The sequence below is a fragment of the Lepidochelys kempii genome, chromosome 11 (assembly GCF_965140265.1).
Source record: "Lepidochelys kempii isolate rLepKem1 chromosome 11, rLepKem1.hap2, whole genome shotgun sequence".
Classification (NCBI taxonomy): domain Eukaryota; kingdom Metazoa; phylum Chordata; order Testudines; family Cheloniidae; genus Lepidochelys; species Lepidochelys kempii.
In genome coordinates this window covers 54950895-54963063 of record NC_133266.1, presented here as the reverse complement: position 1 = coordinate 54963063, position 12169 = coordinate 54950895, and positions in this window count along the sequence as shown.

Below are 12169 nucleotides of genomic sequence, written 5' to 3'. Positions count from 1 at the left end.
TCCAGTGGAATACTGGGCGGTGGGGGAGGGGGGGGTGAAAGCAAAATATTTTGCAGAAACATACCAATCTTTACAAAATTAAGTTTAGGGGGGAAATGGAATTGAAACATTCCATCACAGCCTTTTCAGAATGCAAAATGTTGATAATCTCTTTTGAAATGTCTTTTCATTTCATTTTAATATTTTTATATAATATAAAAAGAAGTTAAAATGGAACAAAGTTTTTTGATTTTATCAAAACAAAATATTTCACTTGACCCATTTGATTTTTTAAACATTTCGTTTCACAGGACATTTTGAAATGTGCTTGGTTCTGTTCTATTTTGGAATGGAAAAAGTTTCAAAACTGCTTACTATTCCATGAAATGGAAAATCTACTTCCTGTCCCTCTTTAGTTCCTAAATTCCTCAAGTTATAGAAGTAAATGACTAAAATCTAAATGGAGTGACTAGTAGATCAAACTTAAAGGCCAGTTCTGTAGACCTTAGCTAACATAATACTCCCCTGAATGCCAATAGGGCAAGTTCTGCATGTACTTAAAGTTGAGCATCTGTTAAACCACTTTCTTGTGTTGGAGTCCAAAAATAGGATCTAATTAGTATTACTCTCCCTTTAAGAATGGCAACATTCCCTTTGGGAATTACAGTACTGGTAATTTATGAAATTCTCCTGCCTGGGAATTAAGTTGTGAAAGCTACAAGAAAGAGGGAGACCTTCCAAGGTGCAAACTAGCTACCTAGCATGTCCTTTAGAGTATCAGATTAGTTTCACAGCACTTAAATTAAAAAATGTGTATCTTGGGCTTTAATTTGGTATTGTTTAACGATATTTTATCTTGCCAGGTTTGGATAGGACATTTATTTTCATGCCTCTGGAGGAAGTTATTTCAGAAAATCTGAAAATGGATTCCAGGTCCGGTGCTGATGACAGTAATGTGAAATAATTATATATTCCATGTAATCAGGGAAGAGGTTCAGTCATCTGTTAATGGACATTGGGGAAGTCCGTCACATTTGTCCTTGAACTCTTGGATGGTTTTCAGAGATCTAGTTATACGTGATTATGAATAGCACTTACTTGTATGCCAAGAAAATGAAAAAAAAATGTTTCTGGAGTGCAAACAGCTATGGATGCAATTTTAATAGCCTATATTTTAACTATGTATTCACTGCTTCATGTGACACCATTTCATAGTGTTCTGGTAAGGCAGGACATTGCTTTTGAATTCTCTCAATGTATGAAAAAATTCTAACTGGGACTGACCTTTAATGGAACTTCTATCCCAATACAAAGTGCAAGAATAATGGATTAATCCTGTTTAGAATATATAAATATGGGACATCTTCCAGTTTTTACGCACCTCTAATATCTCCTTAAATTCATATTTATTTCGAATGAAACTAGCATGTCCTGGGTCAATGTATCCTTGGTGTTTCCCTTTATGTATATAATACATGTAAATGATGCTGACTGATAAGCATCTCAATGACACATAATGAAACCTAAGATGCCAACAGGAAACATTAACGTGAGAATAAAGAAGCTATCAGTACAATCATACAATTAACCTAAGGAAAAGGTTCTGAGACAAGAATTACCACCTTTACTAATTCTAAATAGTGATGGAGACTGGGCAGCAAATACATAGTGGATAGAGAACTGTACTGGGATTCAGGAGACCTAGGTTCTATTCCTAACTCTGCTGAGTGACCTTGGGCAAGTCACTTTTCCCTTTCTGTTCCCATTAGCAAAATGGGCATAATGATACTCAGCTCCTTTGCAAAGTGCTTTGAGATCTACTGGTAGAAGTGCTATAAAAATTGAGGTGGTATTAACTATAAGGATTATTATCAGATTATAGAAGGGGGCCCTAAAGTGTGCACAGCCTAAATGCTGGGCATATGTTCTAAAATTATAGAAGATGTCATTGTGGGGACTTTAATTGCACAGGAACAGATCTCTCCTTTATGACCATGGTGAGAGGACCTCGGATCTGTAGGTCCCCAGCCAACCTTTGCAGCCCAGCTGCCCTTTCGCACCCTGCAAGTAATTAGTGGGCTGAGCGGCTTATGGAACCGTGGCCAGGGCCGGCTCTAGGCACCAGCAAAACAAGCAGGTGCTTGGGGCGGCCCAGTCCTAGGGGCGGCGTTCTGGTGCCGGCCATGCCGCCCCTAGAAATGTGCCCCCTCCGCCCCAGCTCGCCTCCGCTCCGCCTCCACCTGCTCCCCTGAGCGCGCCGCCGCCGCTCCGCTTCTCCCCACTCCCTCCCAGGCTGGCTGCGCGCCCAACAGGTGTTTGGCGCGGCCTGCCAGGGAGGGCGGGAGGAGAAGCCGAGTGGCGGTGCGCTCGGGGGAGGCGGCGGTGGTGGAGCGGAGGCGAGCTGGGGCGGGGAGCAGTTCCTCTACCCCCCCCCCCCTGTTATTTTCTGCACTCCCCTCCTCCCCTCCGCTCCCTCTGCTCCCCTGAACGCGCTGCCTCTCCCTCGCCTGAGGGGGGGTGAGAAGCGGAGCGGCGGCGTGTTCAGAGGAGCGGGTGGAGCAGAGGGGAGCTAGAGCGGGGAGGGTTGCAGGGGGGGGGGAGCCGCAAGAAGCAATGGCGGGGGGGGGGAATGCGGCACGCCCAGGGGAGGAAGCGGGGCCGGGGATTTGGGGAAGGGGCGGGGGAGGGGAGGCACAAAAAAAAGGGGGGGGCGGCCAAAAATCCTTGAGCAGGCCATGACCCTGGCCCCACCAGAGGCACTGCCCATGGGTCTCCTGATTGGAGATGTGTCTGGCCCCACCAATTCATCCAACTCGGCTATTTAAGCCAGGATGCACAGGAAAGTTATCCTGCAGCTGGATAAATTCCTGGCTGGCCACTGTATCGCCCGGCTCTTTTGACTTGTCTCTGGTTCCTGCTTCCCTGCCTTACTCCTAGATCTTGCCTTCCTGACCTGTTCCTAGTTCTTACCTTGTTCCTGGTCTCTGACCCTAGGGTTGACTCTTGACTCCCCCTCCTGCTCCAACCACTAGGCTGACACCTCTCCCCTCCCCCCTGCCAACCCCTGTCATGACATGTGGAAGGTCCCAAGCAACTGTAATGTGGGTCTGCTGCACAAAGGAATGTGATGGTGGGGTGGGGACAGGAATGCGTACTCTTTGCATGGCAGTATATATGGGCAGGCTACAGGACAAACCTGTTTTCCCCTTGGCAAAGGTGGTATCTGCATCAAGGGCCACAGAAACTAGTCCAGTTTGGACTAAACTAGTCTCCAAAGAGTGGCTCTATAGTTTCCCTCCTGCTGGCCAGTTCCTCACACTGGGCATTAGGCACAGGATTTGCCCAATCGCATCAATTAATAGAGAAGTTGAGTACATATTGCACTGTTCCAGAATGAGCTCCTCATGCTACAAGGTCTCTATTTAAAGCATCTGCACTGCTTTAAATAAATTTCAAGTCATTTCACATATAGGGTCAAAATGAGTTCTTCTTATAAGATATTCAGGGGGTTAACAGTGTTTCCACTTTTTGTTGACATTTCTCTGATTAGCCATAAAACAAAATTATTGTAGATGGGAATTGGTGACCTACTTCCTTAATTTCATTATGTGTGCTATATAATACCCACTCTTCTTTTTCATGGTTATTTCTTTTGCCTGCAGAGGAGGCTGATAAAAAAAAAACAAAAAAAAAAACAGTGTATCTCTCCAGTGACCTGGACCAAGAAAGTTGCAAAACAAATATCAGTTATTGGAAGACGATGGAGTAGGATACTCTTTCTTTTGAGCTAGTTGCTAACAGTGAAAATAAATTCTATTTAACTCCTTTGGAATGTGGGTCATGCTGATACTGCGGATGATGTATTAACACATCAAGGGAAGCATATGGCCATAAGACTGCTAAATACCTGCCCAGAGAGGAGAAATGTCATTTTTCTGTCTGTCAGTTCTTCTGTGCAAAATTATGAGCTAGGCAGAATGTCACCAAAAGCAAGACAAAACGTTGATTACTTCATGACCAGGGCTCCTAGGCATCACTGAAAATACAAATAATAATGCTAATAATAATTAGTAGCTCAACAATCTCAGAAAAGATGGCTCAAATGGGATGAACTCATGAAAATAGCTTTCTTAACAAAAATATGTATGTTACTACCATTCATAACCTGTATTACTGCATCACTGCTGTATTCCTCTCTCTCTTCATATTTGGTACCCTTTCTTTTTAATAGTTGGGTAAGAAAACCATTTGTAACCTCAGTGATTTTCTTCATCTTTAATAAAAAGCTAATAACTCGAAAAAAAGTGTCTGTACTTGCAAATTCTATGATAGAACAACTGGGTAAAGAAATGTATATAAAAGATATTTGTAGTTACCAATAAACCATGTATCTCTCTTATTGTAGGAAGTAGACAGTTTTCTATTGCCTTTACTGCTAACATGGCTCCAATGTTGAAGAAGGCTGGGATAGTTAATTAAAATTCCTTGTATATAAGGTTAGTATTGTTTTTCGTGGTTGGCAGAGGTTTCACAACGTATGTATTTATTTTTTCCTGGCTCACTAGTTGGTTCTGTAACAGAACTTCCTGTGGTGGGAAAGTTTAAAGCCTGCATATCATCTTCATTTGACTTGTTGCCTGTACATGACCATGAACAAGAGCCACAAAATCAGATCAAAACTGAATGCTTTAAAATTTGCTGAGAACATGGGCTGTGATTTTCAAAAGAGCTCAAGGGAGTTAGTTGCCAAAAGTCTTCTGACATACTCACACTCACCACAGTGGCAGGATATAGAGGCTGAGATGAGGGGAAGCACCTTTGGGACTTTTTGGTCTGACTTTGGCATTGGAAGCAGAAAGCTACTCCATGTAATGATGTACTACTGCCCATCATGAAGGAATAATTTATATGGCAATCAAGAAAATACAAACAATCACCTCAACAGTTCCAGATTGAGTATATGGAGAATGAAGACTTTCAGAATCTCCCCTTGCTAAGATCAACAGCAGGATATTACATTCCAACCAAAAAAAAAATACCACTGATTAACAGTAAACACACAAACAGCATAAATGAGAATCATGAGCAGCTTTTCCTTCTCTTCAGCCCACCTCTGAATTTTTTGTGTTAACAAGGATGGTCTCCGTACTCAATTTTGATTATAGTATTGTATTGACAGGTGTTTTGACCTCCAGATCGTCATTAGCTAGCAAAACTTCATAGTGCCTACTGAGAATGAAAAGTGAATGGGAATGTTGCCCAAGTGTGTTGATGAGGTAATTCTACCAGAAATACCCTTCTGCTTCTTGCTCCTGTAAAAAAAAGATTGGTGTTTTTCTGAGTATTTCCATTGTAGCACTAGGCAGGAAACGCTTTAGCAGAAGTTGTTGCACAATTCTAAAGCTCCCCACCCCACCCCAGCCCCCAGTTCTGGATACAATGTTGAAACTTTTTTTTAAACAGCACAAAGAAAACAAAACACACACATAGAAAATTAAACAGTTTGCTTAATACTTAGTTAACAAGCCAGAGGCCCTCTGTGTACCAGGCATTTTCTGTCCCATGCCGGAGACCCTGCTGCCTTGGTGCAGGAAGCAGACCTTTAAGAAGAGAAGGGCAGGAAGTTTGTACCTCTGGGGTTGCCTGCAAAGGCCTCCTTAGGTCAGCCACATCAGGCAGCAGCCCAGCTGGCCAGGATAAGGAGGAAGGATTTTCCCACTACCATAACCCAGGAACCCAGGGTCTATTGTTGACCACACTTTGTATTTAGGTCACTAAGAGTCCTTTGTTATTTATTTTGGGTATGAGGCCCAGACAGGCCAAGCTGAGTAAGACATTTGTTGGACTATTATAAACTAGATGAGCTCATCTCACGAGCCAGTGATATCCCTGATAAAGACTTTCAAGATTACAAGATTATCATTTTATGAAAAAAAAATTTAAGTAGACAACTAAATAATATATATGAGTAATTTATTTACTGTTTTGCTCCATTATCTACACTATTGGTTGTCCATTTCAAGATGAAATTGACTGAAACAACCTCACACTCCCAGTTTTCTCCCTGTACTTCACATAACATGATCACTAGTGCATTATTTACAGTCAATACTTAGTGATAAATCCTGGAAGCATTCTGCCTGAAGAACTCTCACTGATTGTGTTTTTTAGAACAGGCATGGAGCTTGATACTACGGTGATGAACGTGGAATAAATACTGACACTGCAAAAGATCTGGGAAAGATCCTCAGATGAATCAGAACAATGCTTTCTGCCACCTTTCTCCCCTCCAATCCTGGAGGCTGCTGTAGGCTGCACCAATCCCCACCCATTGTAGAGCAGCCCTGAGGTTGCTCTGTCTTACAGATAACAACTTTCTAGGGAACACTTCACCAGCATTATTGCCATCACAATCTGATCCTATTTTCTCCTGTCCCTCAGCATGGTGGAATGCTCCATCGAAGGGCCAGGAGAGAGCTAGTATAGGGCTGGCTATATGGCCCTGAAGTCCTCAGTAATGTTGCGGCTACACAACTAAATGATACATTAAAGCTTCATAAAACTGATCTAAAAGCTGTGTTATTACAGTATTAATAATGCTGGCCTAAAAAGCAATGGTGATCGCCTGGACAAATACAGTGGGGCCACAACACATTTTTGGCCAACCCTGATTAGAATAAAGCTTATAAATGGAGCAAGGGTCAGTAAGAGCAACACTTCACTCAGACTGCTTCAGAATGAAAAGGAAAACAATGGTCAACTACTTCCAAATAAATGCTATTTATCAGCTTACTCATACTGGTTGGTTTTGAATGCATTTGATATTATTGGATAGATATAGTGCCACCCTCGCTTTGAGAGAAAAAGTACAGTAATGTGTAACATTTTATTCAGTCGAAAAACCTTTAAAAATTAAGAATTGCTTATGCTTTAACATATTTATATTACAGTAACACCTGGAACAGTGGTTCTCAGCCTATTTACCATTGTGGGCCACATATGCAGTTCTCTGTGTGCTATGTGGGCCACATCCACACAACATATATATTATCAATATGGCTGAGGATGTCACATTGGTCGCAGCTGTGTGCTGATTGGGCTGCAAGTGGCCTGCAGGTCGCAGGTTGAGAACCACTGACCTAGAGAATTCAAACAAGATTAGTGCCTCATTGTGTTAGGCACTATACACATGCACATATAGTATACATCTTAAAAATTGTCCTTTGGTTAAAAACAAGTATACTATTGTTTTGGGATGTGCCTACATGTATAATATACACAGCTCATAGCATGGCTGCATCTGAGCTATAGAAGCCTACTGGTAATTACAGCATGAGATGGTGCATGAAGTTACACAATGTGTTAAATTCTGGCTTGTGGTACTCAGGTGCCATTCTCTGCTCTGGAATAAATAAGACATAGAAGTATTGACTCCAGCAATATCACAAACCCACATTCTTTATCACTTGAACGAAGCTGGAAGAGAGTACAGCTTTAACCTATACCAACTACATATTGCCGGTCTAATTGTTATGGGGCATCTAAGCTATTTGTATTTGTTAGAGATGCTTTCTCTTGCTATGACATCTGGAACAAAGTGAATCCTTTAGTTACCTTCTGATAGGTTAATTCAGAGCAGCAATCTTCAGAGCAACTGGCATGTATTGTTCAAACATATTATTCCCCAGACATCTTTTCTGAGTAGCAGTATAATAGGATACGGACTGTATATGAATCAAGGAGAAGAATAAAAGCCAGTTATGCCCAGACTTTTTAACTATGATGAATCCTTTTTGATCAATAACTTTAAGTCCTAGAGCAGAAACACTTTATTTTCTTTTTTGTCACCCACTTTTTTTTTTCAGTTATGTCTCAGACTTTCAAAGGGACCCTATTATGATATTGTGCAATGAAATGGGGGTAGACACAAAGTAAGAGATTGCCAGATTGTAACTTTTATATCAAATGTGTTATTGTGTTGCTATAAAAGACAGTTATTGTGAGATACTGTAGAATTGTGTGTCAACTTTAGAAAACTCATGTTCTTATTATCAGCCTACAAACAAACACAGTCTTTTCATCTGTTACCGTCTGCCTTAGCTGACCCCTTTCAGGTCCCAGTAAAGCCGTATGGTTCTCATCTTTATGTGCCCTCTCATAAAGTCATCAGAATGCAGTAACCTATCCAGCTATATATTTTTGGATCTGTTTAGTCTCAGGAAAACAATTCATATCTGGAGAAAACAAGTAAGGTGACTGGGCTGGCATTAGATATCAAAAGCTTTAGTTAATATAACACGAGAAGTCATGAGCGAATATTTTCCCAGTATTTACCATCTGTAAGAAAGGGCGGCCTTGTCAAAAGAATGTTACTCTTGTGTCTCAGGCTGTGTGAGTCACTGTGACTCAAGAGATCTGGGTTTAATTTCTGGATGCCACTGTTTGCCACAGATTTCTTGTGTGACCCTGGACAAGTCACTTTTGCACTGAATCAGAAAGGCATTAAGCATATGAATAATCCCACAGCTGTTCAGCAAAGCTCTTTAACATGTGCTTAAGTTTCACTGATGTCAATGGGGCTTAAGCATATGCCTAACTTCTTTGTTGAATAGGGATACAATTACTTCCATACTTAAAAGCTTCACTGAATTGGAGCCATAAACCCTCTGTTCCTCAGTTTCTCATGGTAAATCAGGATAATTCCTTGGTCTCTCTTATCTGTTTAGACTGTAAACTCCTTGAAGTAGATATTGTTTTACTCTTTGTTTGTTCAGTGCCTATCACAGTGGGGCCATCTTCTCAAGTAAGGCACTTCTGTGATATTGCAATACAAAGAGCAAGTAGTAATAGCTCATAATATAAGCTAATTGTTTTGTTATTTTACAAATAAAATCATTGCCAAGGTCTTCCAAAACAGAGCAAAAAATGCACCATTGTTCATGCGATATCGTAATGACTTTCATGACGAACTACAAACATGTCCTAATTAACCTGATTACATGAGAAAGTGAAATGGATTTTCTTAAACTGTGATTTGTAATTACCGGAGACAAATCTCTAATATATGCATATTTTAGCTTGCCATGTAGTTAATTTCTTTATTTCATTTGATGCCAAAGTTTTCCACTTAATCAAGTTTTACAAAATGAATAAATTGTAGAGCAAAATTGGAAGGGATTGAAAGGTTTCATTCCATTCAAGGCACCCCACAGGACAAGGGTATTTTTAAAAAATGTAATAGACATGAAACAGAAACAAATTAGTATAATTCTGGGGATGTAGGCCTCAATTTAGAAATACACTTCAGCACATGGTTCACTTTTAGCATGTGTGTAGACCCACTGACTTCAGTGAAACTACTCCTTTGCTTATATGCTTTCCTGCATTTGAGACAGTATATTTGTGTTTAGTTCACAAGAGTTTTCCAAACACACACAAAATGCTCTAGGCCTTCATGCCAAAGTCTGTTTGACTGGCTGCTTTAGAATGCTGAGAGACCAATCATGGGACCTGGGAAGTCGTTGTGATCACATGTCATGTCCACCACTCACCAATCTCAGTTTAAAAAATAACCACAGCACTATTCCCACAGTTCTGAAAGTCAGAACTATGATATATTTTTTTTATAAATATCATCTAAGAAAGAAATTACCCTAAAATGAGATGTTCTTTTCTATTAGCTTGTAAGTCTCTTACTGAATGAATTATAAGAGTGAAGGGGAGTCAGGAGGGAGCAGGGATGGCTGAACCTGAAAAAGTTTGACGTTTCAGGTTTGTTCAGAAACATATCAAAGTAGGTGGATGTTTATCCAAAGTTGATCCCACCCAGAACTTGTATGTATCCTTTTAGGTTCACAAAAAAAGTGATCACCAAGTTTTTTTGGGGAAAGTATTCCATTTGAGTTCCCAAGCCTTAAATTCAAACAGGTTTGTGTTTTGACTATGGTCCAATATTATTGTGAAGCCATAAGCATGGTGCAGATTCAATAGATTCATGTCCATTTACACTGGTTTTGTGGAACAAGAAGAGAGACTAGGCCTGAGCTGTGAAGTAATGATAGAGCTCTGACCTTGGGGAAATAGTTTACCTTTCGAAAACTAAGACATTATTATATGAATTAAAATGTCAAATGGTAAGGCTGGTGAGATTCCAGAGAGTATTAATGTACCAGCCTACTGTCTGCCAGGGTTTAGTTCAGGGACTGGGAAAGATTTTATCTCTTTCCAGCTGGATTTGAAAGCTCAGATGAAATCCAGCCTCCTGCCCGGGGGAAATAAGGGAAAGTGATTTGTGCTGACTTCCGCTGACTGTATAGTTACAGTGTGATCTTAACCAGTCAGACAGACAAGAGAAACACCATATAGTTTGCATCATGCAACCTATCCTAAGGAAAAAAGGCAAAATACATAATGAAAAACAGCCTGCTAGAGTATACAGATATAGATACAGAGCACAAAAGTTCACAAAAAGCTCATATGAACACTTTGACCAACATCAAATGCCTTCATTGGCTTTTCCAGTATCAGTCAAGTTCCTTGACTTTGCCAGCAATTCCTGATGCTAATTAGCTCTTGCTTCCTTCTGTTCCCCACTTCACTCCTTGTAAGCTGCATGGCTAAAGGCTCTGTGTATCATTTTCATAGCCTTATCTAAATATCTTCTTTCATGGTGGGGTGGGGGGAGGGGGACAATGGGTATGAGAGGGACCAGTACCTTCACTCCAACCACAGGATCTGCAACTGTGGCTGACCCTTATATAGGTTTTGAGTGCATGGGGGAAGTCAATCTTACCTCCTCTTCCCCTCTATTACTTTCCTGCCCACACAGTCCAGACACCTGAATAAGAGCCCACCACATTCTGACCCTTAATATTTCTAAAGGATTGTGAGGTGATTGTACTAAAAGTGATATAGAGGAACAAAACATTATAGTTAAAAAGCTCACAGCTAATAAAACCAGCGTACATTCATGTGTTGCAAGTGTGTGGGAAAAAAAAGTGAATCAGTTTTCTTTTTTATTTTAGTTTGGTAAATAAAAGGCAGTTTCTAAAACTTAACTACGGCACTGGTTTTCATTAGTGGCAGTGATAGGAAAAGGTGGGAACTCAGCAAGTTCTGTTATCATACTAATGGCTGTCTTTACCTTGCATTTACTCCACTGTTATTACTCCTATGAAATACAGACGGACAAAAAAAAAACAACAGAAGCAAGAGAGTTGAACACAAAGTAAAACCAGGCAAGAGCCCTTCAAGAAGTGTTTCTTCAAGTATGTTAGGTAAGTAAAGGCAAGTGTGGGCCCCTTACTGAATGAGGGAGGCAACCTAGTGACAGAGGATGCGGAAAAAGCTAATGTACTCAATGTTTTTTTTTGCCTCTGTCTTCACGAACAAGGTCAGCTCCCAGACTACTGCTCTGGGCAGCACAACATGGGGAGGAGGTGACCAGCCCTCTGTGGAGAAAAGTGGTTCAGGACTATTTAGAAAGCTGGACGAGCACAAGTCCATGGGGCCAGATGCACTGCATCCGAGGGTGCTAAAGGAGTTGGCGGATGTGATTACAGAGCCATTAGCCATTATCTTTGAAAACTCATGGCGATCGGGGGAAGTCCCGGATGACTGGAAAAAGACGAATGTAGTACCCATCTTTAAAAAAGGAAGGAAGAGGATCCGGGGAACTACAGGCCACACAGCCTCACCTAAGTCCCTGGAAAAATAATGGAGCATGTCCTCAAGGAATCAATTCTGAAGCACTTAGAGGAGAGGAAAGTGATCAGGAACAGTCAGCATGCCTTCTATGATGAGAGAACTGGCTCTGTGGATGAGGGGAAAGCAGTGGACGTGTTATTCCTTGACTTTAGCAGAGCTTTTGATACGGTCTCCCACAGTATTCTTGCCAGCAAGTTAAAGAAGTATGGGCTGGATAAATGGACTATAAGGTGGATAGAAAGCTGGCTAGATTGCCGGGCTCAATGGGTAGTGATCAACGGCTCCATGTCTAGCTGGCAACCGGTATCAAGTGGAGTGCCCCAAGGGTCGGTCCTGGGGCTGGTTTTGTTCAATATCTTCATTAATGATTCTTCCCCGTTCCCTTGTGCCCTCAAAACCGTTAGGATAGCCAGGAGATGGGTAACATCATCGCTCCGCTTGTCCCTTTAAACCAAACAGGACCACATGTAAACTGTATAATTAA